Below are 12,147 nucleotides of genomic sequence, written 5' to 3' on the forward strand. Positions count from 1 at the left end.
AACCCTTGAAATGCCCAGCCATAGCATCGACTTCACGACGGTAAGCCGCCATAAGGGGATCTTTAGAGTCCCACTTGCCTGACACCTGTTGAACCACAAGGTCTGAGTCTCCCAAGCATCTTACCCGGCTCAACTTCATCTCTTTGGCCATCCGGAGACCATGGAGTAGGGCCTCGTACTCAGCTGCATTGTTAGTACAAGGAAACATAACCGGAGCACATAACAAAATTTGTCACCTCGAGGGGAAGTTAACACGACTCCAGCCCCCGAGCCTTCCAACTGTCTCGACCCATCAAAGTGAATAATCCAATAAGTGTTAGCGGGCTTCTCCTCAGGTGCATGTAGCTCTGTCCAGTCATTGATGAAATCCACCAAAGTTTGAGACTTAATGGCAGTGCGTGGTACGTACTTCAGACCATGAGGCCCGAGCTCGATGGCCCACTTGGCGACTCGTCCTGTAGCCTCCCTGTTCTGAATAATGTCTCCCAAGGGGGCAGAACTCACTACAGTGATAGGGTGACCTTGGAAGTATTGCTTCAGCTTCCGGCTTGCCATGAACACCCCGTAAAATAGTTTCTGCCAATGAGGATATCTTTGTTTTGACTCGATGAGTACCTCACTGACATAATAAACCGGCCGTTGAACCGGATGTTCCTTACCAGCCTCCTTGCGCTCTACCACAATTGCCACACTGACGGCTCGTGAATTAGCAGCCACATATAACAGCAAAGGCTCTTTGTTAATGGGAGCTGTAAGAACTGGCGGCTCGGATAACTGCCTCTTCAAATCCTCAAAAGCAGTATTAGCAGCATTACTCCAGACAAAGGTGTCCGCCTTCTTCATCAGCTGGTACAGCGGTAGGGCCTTCTCACCTAACCGGCTTATGAACCGACTTAAGGCGACAACACGGCTCGCCAATCGCTGAACATCATTGATACATGCCGGTTTAGCCAAAGAAGTGATTGCCTTAATCTTCTCCGGATTAGCCTCGATGCCCCTGTTTGAGACCAAGAATCCCAAAAGCTTGCCTGCAGGCACACCAAATACACACTTCTCCGGGTTAAGCATCATTTTGTAAACCCGGAGATTGTCAAAGGTTTCTCTGAGATCAGATATCAAGGTTTCCGCCTCTCTGGATTTCACCACTATGTCGTCCACTTAAGCATGAACATTGCGCCCAATCTGATTGTGAAGACAATTCTGCACACACCGTTGATAAGGCGCCTGGGCACTCTTGAGCCCAAAAGGCATAGACACATAGCAGAAGGCTCCAAACGGAGTGATGAAAGCCGTCTTCTCCTGGTCCTTAACTGCCATTTTGATCTGATGATAACCAGAGTAAGCATCCAAAAAGCTCAAACGCGCACAACCCACCGTAGCATCAATGATTTGATCAATCCGGGGGAGAGCGAAAGGATCAGCCGGACAAGCTTTATTTAAGTCCGTGTAATCCACACACATCCGCCAGGTGCCGTTTTTCTTGACCACGAGCATCGGGTTAGCCAACCACTCCGGGTGAAAAACTTCGACAATGAACCCAGCCGCCAAGAGCCGGGCGACCTCTTCTCCTATAGCTTTTCGTCGTTCCTCATTGAATCGCCGCAGAAACTGCCTGACCAGCTTATACTTTGGATCAATATTAAGAGTGTGCTCAGCGAGTCCTCTCGGTACACCCGGCATGTCAGAAGGCTTCCATGCAAAGATGTCCCGGTTCTCATGGATGAACTCGATGAGCGCGCTTTCCTATTTAGGATCCAAGTTGGCACTGATGCTGAATTGCTTAGACGAATCGCCCGGAGTAAAATCAACAAGCTTAGTCTTTGTAGCCAATTTAAACTTCATGGCCGGGTCATGCTCCGTAGTCGGCTTCTTGAGGGAGGTCATATATGCCGGGTCAACGTTATCTTGATAAAATTTGAGCTCCTCTGCTGCACAGACAGACTCGGCATAAGCCGCATCACCTTCCTCGCATTCCAGGGCCACCTTTCAGCTTCCATGCACAGTGATGGTACCCTTGTAACCCGGCATCTTGAGCTGTAAATAAACATAACACGGCCGCGCCATGAACTTGGCATAAGCCGGCCGCCCGAAGCATGATATGGACTCTTGATTTTGACCACTTCAAAAGTTAACTTCTCCGCCCTAGAATCATGCTCGTCTCCAAAGGCCACCTCTAGCTCGATTTTACCCACAGGATACGCCAACTTACCAGGCACCACTCCATGGAAGACGGTGTTGGAAGTCTTTAAATTCTTGTCAGTTAAGCCCATGCACCGAAAGGTCTCGTAATAGAGGATGTTGATGCTGCTACCTCCATCCATGAGCACCTTAGTAAATTTATAACCACCAACCTGCGGTGCCACTACCAGGGCCAGTTGACCCGAATTATCAACCCGGGGAGGGTGATCCTCCCTGCTCCAGACAATAGGCTGTTCCGACCACCTCAAGTAATGAGGGACTGCCGGCTCAACAGAATTCACCGCCCTCCTATGAACTTTCTGATCACGTTTACACAAACTTATGGTGAACACGTGATACTGCCCACTGTTTAGCTATTTTGGATGGCTCTGATAACCCGACTACTGCTGCTGCTGACCTCCTTGACCAGACTGCTGTTGATTATAACCACCCTGGCTTCCCTGAAAACCGGATCCTGAACCGCCGCCCGGGCCATCAAAGCCGCCGCCTCCTGAGCCGCCGCCTAGGCCTTGATTGCCATCAAACGTATTAGAATTCTTGAAAGCCTTCATGATTGCGCAATCCTTCCATAAATGAGTCGCTGGTCGTTCCCGGGTGCCGTGTTTCGGGCAGGGCTCATTGAGTAGTTGCTCAAGAGACGGACCTGACCCGCCAAACCGAGGGGGTGGCTTTCCTTTGCGCTTCTGATTGTTACCCTGTGCATTAGCCACAAATTCCGGGTTACCGTCCGCTTTACGCTTATTGCCTCCTTGACTCGCCGGGTTATGCCGCTGACCCTTTCCATTACCTTTCTTCTTTCCCTTCCCTGTCTTTTCCTCATCAGACGCGAGATCCTTGGTACTATCAGAATCGGCATACTTGACTAAAGCCGCCATCAGCGTCCCCATATCATTGCAATCACGCTTCAGGTGCCCCAGTTTCTGTCTCAGAGGCTCAAAGCGGCAATTCTTCTCCAGCATGAGAACTGCTGAACCGGCATCCATCTTGTCAGATGAATGTATTATATCTTTGACACAGCGCACCCAATGAGTCATAGATTCACCTTCCTCCTGCTTACAATTTGTCAGGTCCACAATCGACATAGACTGCTTGCAAGTGTCCTTGAAGTTCTGGATAAAACGGGCCTTTAGCTCCGCCCATGAACTAATGGAATTGGGTGGCAAAACCTTTAACCAAGAACGGGTCGTTCCGTCCAACATCATGGTGAAGTATTTAGCCATCACTTCATCACTAACCTCTAGCAGCTCCATGGCCATCTCGTAACTTTCAATCCACGCCCCAGGCTGTAAATTGGCCGTATAATTTGGCACCTTTCGAGGTCCCTTGAAATCCTTGGGCAGACGTACATTACGTAGAGCCGGTACCAAACAAGGAACTCCTCCGGTTCTAGTAGCAATACCCGCCTCAACGGAAGTCGTCGGATAAGCCGGTGAGTCCCGTTGGGTAGCTAGTTGAGCCGCCCGCTCGTCCTCCTGATGTATCCGATCCTGAACTGGGTTATACCCGCCGAGCTGGTTCCGGCGCTGAGCGCTACTTGACAAGGCCTCTGACTCCATGTGTCCACTGTAACTCGGGCTCCGGTTTTGATGAGGCGGAGCTAACCAAGGCGGAGGAGTTGAGTGAATCCTGTCCCGGCTGTAGGAGTAGGTCTCTTGCTGAGCCAGGGCTGTTTGGACAAGTTCCCTGATCCTCCGGGTTTCCACCGCGGTCGGATCATCACCATCTACTGGGAGAGCCGCCAAACATGCTGATGCTGCGATTAAGTTCTCCATGGGGTTGGAGAAGTGACCCTGTGGTATCGGTACGTGATGGGGCAGTGCCATATTGCCGTGAAGAGGCGCCGTCACCGGAGGCTGGACTGGGCCTCCCGCTCCAGATGTCATAAACTGTTTTGCACCTGGCGGGTTGCTTGGGCCGGCCCCGGGTGTAGCAAAGAGATTCCGAGGATCATAAATCTGAGGTAAACGGGACTGATTTTTCTAATGTCTCCTCCTCATTACCTCATTAGATGCGTTTAAGCTCAACGTGAGCTGAAAGGCCTCTGCCTGAAGTTTCTGCGCCCGTGCGTCCAAAGCCGCCCGCTCTGTGGCTAATCTAGTATCTTCAGCTGCTAAGGTTTCCTTGGCCCGGGCGATCTCATCGCGAACCTGTGCCACCTCCGCCTCATGCTCAGATTGGTTCACAGGGACGACTGTAGCAGTTAACAAGGCCGTAAGTTTATCCATGAGATCCATCAGTACCTCAGCCGGTGAGCGCACAGGGCCTCCTGCCCCGGCTGCTCCTAACCCGGATGTTATCGCTGCTGAAGCCGTAGAATTTTGGCCGGGTTGAGTACCAGCCATGAAGACTCCTGCCCAGTTTGGCGACTCTGAGGGGCCCGGAATAGTGCTGCCATCGGAACAGCCCCCAAGCACACCATTTTGAACTTGATACAGCGAATCTGTTGAGCCGGCGGACGAATCACCGTCAGAGAGGACGGCCGGCTCACCATCACCTTCAGATCCTTCAAAAAGTTCACCTCCGTGGATGCAACCCACAAAGGCACGCTTCACGATGGGTTGAGCTCGGGCGGGTTTCGCACGCTGAGCCGTCTCGATGAGGTCGGCGCAGCTGTCCGGCTCAGGGTCCGGCTCACCAATCCGGCCGATGAAGACGTGAATTCCGCCAAAGGGGACCCAGTACCTGTACTCAATTGAGCCGGCATCGGGGCCCCAGCCTTCGTCGTCGATGTAGATCTTGCCGCGACGACTCTTGGTCATCCAGCCAACTGCGTATCCCTTGAGCCCTTCGAAGCTGCCCTTCAAGAACTCAAATCCACCGTGCGCTGGCCCCACGGTGGGCGCCAACTGTCGTGGAATTGTCACGGCAGATGTCCTTTTGCAAGGACTTAATCGTGGAGCCATCGCAACTAGGAAGCTTAAAGGGGTTAATCGGGACAAAGGACACACGAGGTTTATACTAGTTCAACCCCTTGCGGTGAAGGAAGGCCTACGTCTAGTTGGGTTGGTATTGCTTGAGGTTTCAATGACCAGGGAGCGAGATACGCTATGCCCGGTTCTCGATTGGTTGTCTCTTGCCCTAAGCCGCCAGCGGGTCATCCCCTTATATACATGGGTCGAGGCCCTACGGCTTATAGAGTCCCGGCCAGCTCATAAATAGTGTCCAGCTCGGTGACTAGTTACTTCTACCTTACAATACAAGTCACGCCCTCATGGCGGTTTATCGCCATGGGCCATAAATCGCCTGTGGGCCTTTAGACCCTTTACTGAACCGCCATCTTCATGTCTTGGTCTTGGGCTTCATATGGGCTTCTCTTTGCGTAACCCGGCCCCTCAGATGGGCTTCAGATGGGCTTCAGGTAGTACTACTAGTAATCCAGTAATCCCGACTAAAACGACACGGTCGGGTCTTTTCCCGCGCGATATGCTGCGAGGTTGGCTTAGTTGGGTTTTTAGGACGAGTAATGCTACACCTACGTAATCCCAGTTACGTATTTAACGTAATGTGAAACGTGTGAGCTGTTGATTGTAGATTGGGGGAGGGAGGGGCCCACCACCATGAAAATCAGGGGAGGAAAGAGAGGCAATTTATGTTAACCCTTTCATAGGTTCCCGTAGATGTAGAAAGATGTGTCCGATCCTGCAATATAGGCCGTCCGATCTATATCTAACGGATAGGAAGGAAACTATGACAATTTACCCGCACTCCTCTCCACATTTGCAGATAAGTCTTTCCCTCGTTCATCCTTTTCTCCCACAAGATCTTGATCTTCCGTGCAACGCACGGGCATCTTGCTAGTACTCCTACAATACGTATATTATTGTGAAAGTTCATATACACCGGTCGAGATTAATGCAAACACGACAGATTTTCATTACATTTCGAACTTTTATAGGACAAAAAAAACCCGACCCTAAACCTATTCTACGGCGGCGACCGACGTCCTCCATCTGTGATCTCCATGTACAGGGGCGGGGTTCAAGACCCGTGAAGTGAAGGTGTGGTCTCCGGCGAGGAAAAGTAGAACACGGGAGACGGACCGGCCAGTTGGCACACCATGCCCTGCCGCCTCCCATGCCCTACTCATCCTCGGAGGAGTCCCCGACCTCGGTGGTGCCGGACGTTGGACGGCGGCAAGTAGGACGTGTGGCTGACGGTGCTCTCATCGTCGGCCGCCAGTGTGGCCACCGCTTATGCGGCGACTTGAGCGAGGGCGGCGACCTCGAGCTCCATCCCCGAAGACAAGCTCTCCCACAAAGCGTTCGCGCTTGCGGTCATGGCGGATGTGGTTTCAGGTAGGAGGATGATGCGCTATGATGTGGAGGTTAGCAGGGCGTTGCCGCTTTAAGTAGTGCATTACGGTGAGGCCAAGCGTCCGGGTGCGTCATTAAGTCGCCGGAGTTGGTTCCGTGGGCACCGAGCCTCTTAACGACGACATACGAACGGACGGCATGAATGCGGGCAGCTGGCGCCGGCTGGGAATGCACCGCACGACGGTGTGAGGGACGAGGGTTTTGGTGTGCCAGGGTAGTCAGCTGCGGTCGTGGCAACGTTGGAGATGCCCTTTGCTCACATGTGATCCCCGCATGTCATTGAAAAAGCAAGACGACCCGGCATGGTCTCAGGTCAAGAGGATGCAGTTGGCCGCGCTACACCACTCCGTGGACGCGTCGCGGCGCCCCGTGCATCCTTGATGAGCCGGGTGTTGGGGTGTGTTTGGATTGTGGCCAAAGTGCACCTTGCCAAATTTTGGTCATGACCAAAAGATTGGTATTTGTTTGGATGGTTGCCAATTTTTTGGCATGCCAATGAACTCTAGCCAACTCTAGTTCATTTTTCTTGCCAATGTCGGCCAAATCATGGGCAACCAATACCTCAACCAAAAGTTTGGTCATGACCCAAAGATTGGTCTTTGTTTGGATGGTTGCCATTTCTTTGGCATGCCAATGAACTCTAGCCAACTCAAGTTCATTTTTCTTGCCAATGTCGGTCAAATCATGGGCAACCAATACCTCAACCAAAATTTTGGCTACCCAATGCTTTGATGGGGCAACCTTGGGCACAAACCAAACACACCGTTGGTCGTGCCACAGCACTAACGCCACCCTCGGCAAACTGAAATTGACCGTGTCTAGCAACGATATGAGCGTGTCGCTCACCGTGGTCGCCGTGTCCAGAGGCAGTGCTGGAGCTGCGCCCCGTTGTTGGCCCCAACGACCCACATGAACGGTTGTCGGTGGCGAGGATGTCGTGGGCCAGCTCCTCCATTGGACTAGTCTGCGCTACATCGTCCCGACGGGTGTGCCCCACATGTCTGTTTCCCTATTTTCCTAGCCATATTCGAGCGTCAGTGCTCCGCGTTGCGCATTAGGCCTTTCACTGTGTAGGCCAAGCGAGACAACTTATTGTTTATTTGAGCCGTTCAAGTATAATCATGTGGCGTTTGCTTATTTCTCATTCCTCTCCAACCCTCTTCTCCATTGATCATGTCGCCCTCCAGTCGAGTCCATCCTCCCGCATGCTTCATTTGAACATTCGGCCGAGTATCATTCGCATGTACCCACCCTAGTCCTCTTTCAATAGATCTCTGGACCCCGAGATGAAATCGAGAGGGAACGAGTGGGGGCACATGATACCTAAGGCAGATTCAAAATTTTGAACCGGTGATCATAGCATCCGCAAATCATATATAAAGGGTATTCAATGTTCGTTTCGTTTTTGAACGTACAATATACTCCCTCCTATCCTTTCTAGTTTACATATAAGTTTTATGTGTAGTCAAAGTATATCTACTTTGATCAAAAAGGTATCAACATTCAACAACGCCCAATCAATATTGTTAGATTCATACGTACTCCTAGATTTGTACTCGAGATGGTTTCCAATTTGACTATTGACAAGATTAATAGTACATGAGATGTATAATGTGAAAATTATATCATTGGAAACTCCTTTCACATATGAATTTGACCGTATGCTTTGTGTAAGTTGCATGTCATATATTATTACTCTAACATTTGGTCAAAGTTAGCGTCGAAAAATGCATTAGACCCTGTATGCTTTGTGTAAGTTGCATGTCATATATTATTACTCTAACATTTGTGTAAGTTGCATGTCATATATTATTACTCTAACATTTGGTCAAAGTAGTATAGTGGAAGTGGATCCTCTGACGTAGGTATCCCTGCCTTACCCTCCCTTTCGGTCACTTACTGGCGGACCCCATGCTTGCTAGGCCCCGCATGTCAGTTACTCAATGGGTTCGGCCACGTCAGGGGATCCTCATCCGTAGTATACTCCCTCTATTTTTATTTACTCCGCATAAAACAGAGGGAGTGGTGGTATAATAAATGACGCGGGCAGGGGAGGGGGAGGGACGTCGGTTTGCTCTCAACTGCGGTCCCACAAGCGAGCGAAAACGCAAGACGAAGCATGTTCCATTCGGTGAGCGACATGGAGGGTCCAGCGTGCCGGGCTGCAACGCGAACGCGACAAGAGCGATGTACAGTCAAAACCGATTGACCGGTCGTCACTGGAACCACTATTCACACCAGAACCTTCGCTGCTCGGCCTATGCCAGCCACTGCCCTAAAACCACACCAAATCTCCAGCCCATTCCCCCACCTTTCGATCCCCTAGCCCGCATCAAGCATCCCCTAGTTCGCCGGAAAGCCATGGTGCGCCGCAAGATCACTTACTACAAGATGGTGACACCGGAGCGCCGCACAGAAATCGCGGCGGCGGTTGGCGCCACAGACCTCCGTTCCAAAGCTCGCTTTGCAGCGGGCCAATCCCCGAGTTCTCTAGAGCCAAGCTACAAGGAGGAGGAAGCCGATCCAATGTTCATGGCGGAGGTCGCGGCGCAGAAGGCCCCCGATGGGTATGAGACAATGGACATCGACTTCGTGCCGGCGTCCGAGTCCCCCGTGGTGCAGGCGGACCAGCGGTTCAACATGGCGATACTAAAGGAGGACCGGGAGGTAGAGACTCAACTCGACACGGAGCGCGCGCATGCCGCTGCCATCGAGGCTCTCCTGCAGGCGGAACCGGATGTCGTGGATGTGAACCGGGCGGCGGAGGCTCAACTTGAGGTAGAGCGCGCGGATGCCGCTGCCATCGAGGCCCTCCTGCAGGCGGAACCGAACGTCCTGGACATGAACCGGGCGATAGAGGCTCGACTCGACGCAGAGCGCGCGGATGCCGCTCTCATCGACACCCTCCTGCAGGCGGAACCAGACGTCCTGGACTTGAACCGGGCGGCGGAGGCTCGACTCGACGCGGAGCGCGCGGATGCCGCTGCCATCGAGGCCCTCCTGCAGGCGGAATCGGACGTCCTCGACTTGAACCGGGCTGTGCTCTCGTCCGTGCAGAGCGCCCGCATGCTCCGCTTGAACGAGTAGCTGGAGGCCGAGGACAACCACGGTGCGGAGACACACGTCGGCAGCGACGGCTGGTTCGCGCCGGCAGCCAAAGACGACGAGGTCGTCTCTTTCCACGAGCAGTGATAGTTTTTCTTTATGTTGTTGTTTTTATGGATCTTTTGCTGTGTAAAAACATATATTTGTTATGCAAGTCGCCTGACTTGGGTCAGTCTACCATTTCATGCGGTTGGATGAATATCCTACATCTCCTAACCCTTCTTTCCTTCTTCCTCACCTCTTCTTCTTCCCCAACAGACCACCGCACGGGCCGTACGGATACTCCCCAACATGCGCTTGGATAAACATACTCTATGAACGAAAATTATGTGTCAGCGATAGGATGGCTGAGTTTGGTGTGTTCACATGCGACAACATGTGTCAGTGAGGGTGCGTTCCCTTGGTTGGGTCTGCGGCATGCAGGAGCGACTGTGTGAGGGTGCGGTGCGACCGCGGCGTGCAGGAGCGACCGTGTGAGGGTGCGGTGCGATCGCGATAGCCGTGCGCAAGTGTACCTCCTTCTCATTTTGAAAACTTTAGGCAAGCTTGGCAAAAATGTGTGGCGAAGTTTGGCAATGCAAGGCCTAGACCCAAACAGGATAAGTACGTACGTACTAGGAGTACTAGTGTTAAAAAAGAAAGGCTGGGTTTTCCTTCGCGGGATTTAATCGATACAAATCCTCGTTTCACGTGTCAATTAATGTGTATTATTTTCTCCAAAAACCAAAGAGCTAACCATCTCACTCCTCATCGCTTGATTAATGCAGCGCCATGCAAACCAACCTTCTCACTTCCGCATGCATGCAGGGGATATTAATGTCCTTGGTTGCTAACCCCATCAATTTTGCCTCGATTAGTGTTAGTGGCCCTTTTCAAATTGTAATTTTGATATACTAGCCTTGTGTACAAAAAATGGAGGTAGTAATTATATTTGACTTCCTTCCCCATTGCGGTGACATCGACGATATTTTTTTGGTGGTTTGGCGAAGTTTTTTCAACGGAGAACACCATTGAGGGAGACCACGGTAAGTCGTTCGCAAGTGTCGCCTGCAAGCCGAGACAATCGCCTTATTTGCATCCAGGAAGTCCTTTACTAGTACTACTAGGAGTAACTAATGCGGTGAGATGGCTTCTCGAAGAAGACAATGGAGAAGCGGAGTCAGCGAAGAGTGAAATTATGGTTGCTTTGTCCGTGCTTTTGTGATTTGATGCCTCACTGCTTTGTGATTTGTGATAGAAGGGACAGGGGAGTAGACTCTGTGCTCTATACTGTACTACATGCGTCCAAGCATGGGAGAAAGAGGAGAGACGTTGCATTTTTCTATTCCTTCAATCAATCAATTAGGGAGCTTCGGTTCCATCTTTTTGGCTTTGGCAACACCGTCCACAATGGTTCCCATGATGCCAAAAGCTATTTTCACATTTGGCTACACATTGTGGATGTCCTTAACCGTACCACTTGGTTTTGCTCCTGTGTGCTATCTATACATATCTCAATTATATTGATCTAAAAAATCATAGAATCGAGATTAGTAAAAAGGAGGTGATTTTGCCGCCAGATGGCGGGGGAGGTTTCTTATTTGAGCAATGCTACATCCACGTAATGGTTTACGTAAAGTTACGAACTAATGTGATGTGGGACTATTTGATTGGATTAAAGGAGAGGATTAGGCACACTCCACCTGAAAATCAGGGGGGCATATATAGATTAGATGGAAAGTATACGTAGCAGCTACGTAGCCCTTTGTAAGTCTAGGATTAGGCTTCTTATTTTCGGAGGACGTTGTCTTGGCGGTTTGCTAACATGCGGTCCCACGTGTCAGTGCTTTACCAAGCAGATCCGCGTCCCACATGAAGCAGAACAACGGCAGAAGCAACACGTGGTTAAGTTGAAGAAGATGAGGGAGAAGCGGATTCAACAACGAGTGAAATGATGGTTGCTTCGTCCCTCCAACCTAACCGCGAGAAAGGTGCAACTTTGTGATTTGACGCCTCATTGCTCATTACTACGCCGCCGCCATGACTGGGGTGCTTCACCCCGGCTGCTCTGCACTGTATTCCGGTATGCACTACAAAAAAAAGACACATCCGTGACATTTTGGGCCGAACGATTTTTTTTCTGTCATACATATGACACTTCTATGACGATAATTGTGACAAAACCCGGTATCATCATAGATGTGGTGGGCTCCTACTTCTATGACAAAAAACCATGACAGAAAATGGGCTTTTCATCCTGGGCGGGCCGGAGACGCAGCTGCATGACATTCTTTGGGCCGTCCATGATGGAAAAAACCATGGTGGGAGGTCGGGGGCCGAGCGATGCGCGCTTCTCTCATACACGTACACGCGTGTGTGCGAGGCGTTGGCTCTAACTGAACCCGAGTGAGGCGTTGGGATCTAACTGAACCAGAGCGATTGCACTGCAGGCTACGCGTTACTGAACCCGAGCGATCGATCGATGGCTGTTAACTGAACCCGATCGAGCGATTCCTTCGCTACTGCTGCTAACTGAAGCCGATCGATGCTG

The sequence above is a fragment of the Triticum dicoccoides genome, chromosome 1A (assembly GCF_002162155.2).
Source record: "Triticum dicoccoides isolate Atlit2015 ecotype Zavitan chromosome 1A, WEW_v2.0, whole genome shotgun sequence".
Lineage (NCBI taxonomy): Eukaryota > Viridiplantae > Streptophyta > Magnoliopsida > Poales > Poaceae > Triticum > Triticum dicoccoides.